The sequence below is a fragment of the Sitodiplosis mosellana genome, unplaced genomic scaffold, assembly GCF_009176505.1.
Source record: "Sitodiplosis mosellana isolate CC-2019 unplaced genomic scaffold, AAFC_SMos_1.0 Smas_scaffold_3375, whole genome shotgun sequence".
Taxonomy (NCBI): Eukaryota; Metazoa; Arthropoda; class Insecta; order Diptera; family Cecidomyiidae; genus Sitodiplosis; species Sitodiplosis mosellana.
This window is the reverse complement of record NW_022598617.1, coordinates 1-1,497: the sequence shown is the minus strand read 5'-3', so window position 1 is coordinate 1,497 and position 1,497 is coordinate 1. Positions and strand designations below refer to the sequence as shown.

The 1,497-nt window shown below is 35.7% G+C and overlaps 1 long non-coding RNA gene across 1 annotated transcript; it reads left to right on the top strand.

The window, feature by feature from the left end:
* The first annotated feature begins 63 nt into the window (after nucleotides 1-63).
* On the top strand, nucleotides 64-689 carry LOC129571792 (uncharacterized). Its single transcript, XR_008688343.1, has 2 exons — nucleotides 64-321; nucleotides 394-689. It is a non-coding gene; the product is annotated as an uncharacterized LOC129571792 (long non-coding RNA).
* The last annotated feature ends 808 nt before the right edge of the window (nucleotides 690-1,497 follow it).

The window sequence follows — 1,497 nt, the reverse complement described above, 5'->3', positions numbered from 1 at the left end:
TGATGTAAGTCAGTTTTTTCTTTGCGTTTTTCGTTTTTGTAATGTTTGTGTTTTTAGATTGGCAATTATCACGGAATACCAAATTTGAGCGCAGGGGAGTTTAGTGCGTCACCGTTTCCGGTTAATGGTATAATTTTCGGTCAAAATAATCGGTTGATGATCTGCCTAAACTGTCAGTGTGCCGGAAAGCCGACTGCACCGATTGTCAAGGTCTGGTTTCTCGTAGGCACTGGTTCCAATTGCACTTTTCTCTGCGAAAATACAGTATCTGCGATGTATGGGCCCAAATGTGTTGCTATCAATTATTTTGTTGCAATACAGGTATATGTTGTTGCATGTCTTGCTTTCTTTAGATTATTAGTTAAATTTCTAGCTGTTATTTTATATTCTCAGGATTCCAAGTCTAAAATCTTATGCAACATTTCGCACAGTCACTTCACAGACGTGAACGTTTTGGGTGTGGCGGCCATGCTTGATCTGGAAGTGTCTATCGAAAGTATGAACCGCAAACAAAAATATTTCCGACTCGCCAGAATTTCTACAATCAAATGAGGATTGCTATGGAGAAAAGTCTGCATGTCTTTTTCTTATTATTCGAAAAAATAAACGGCAAATTTGTCTGTTTTTTTTCTTTTTCGAATTGTAACACATTCGATCAAAACATTATTGCTTCAAAAATGAGAAATGAATGATATAGCGTTTAAAATGAAGTACATACACTTTAAAATTACACTTTTTTCATTTGAATTGATTTCTGAATTTTTATTTGCAAGAATGTATCTCTAGTACAAAGAATGTGCGCATCGCATTTTAACTGACTCATTTTCCAGCACTTAAACTATTATTATTAAGCATCGACACGAACGGCAGTAATCTTATTCAGAAAAAAGAAACAGAAATCACCAACCATAATAACAATAGAGAAATAACAACCACAAAGTAATAGGCAAAGCAATTGTTGTACCGAACGCTCACACCGTTCGGTGAATAGATCGTGTGTGTATGCTAGCGCACATATACATCAAGAGCTCAATAAAACAGCGCAAATAATAATGTGCGCACGACTCCAGTCGGTGGAGTCGGCGACAGACCACGAAACAGAGCAATTGTGCGAGCAAAGGGTTTTTATGCCAGAGCGGCTTTTCCCTTGAATCAAACCAAGTATATAAATAAAGAAAATTAAACTAAATCAAAAGTAACTCTTTCCTTCATAGCTTTTCTTCATCTTTCAGCAATTAGGGATTTTCAGGCGTATTGTTTTCTTTACAGGGAAATTCTAATGTAAGTATGCGCTAAAGCTCTTGTTTAACCAGCTGCTCGCTACAATTGTATCGATAGAATAAGAAACGAATCAATTTATATTGTGTAAATTTCGTCGTGATCGTCGTCGAATTTTGTTCATTCCGAAACAATTTTCTCTCACTGAAAAAGCAAAACAACACTGCAAAAAAAAAAATATGCACAAATTTTTCTTATTTCATACTCACAAATTGCACT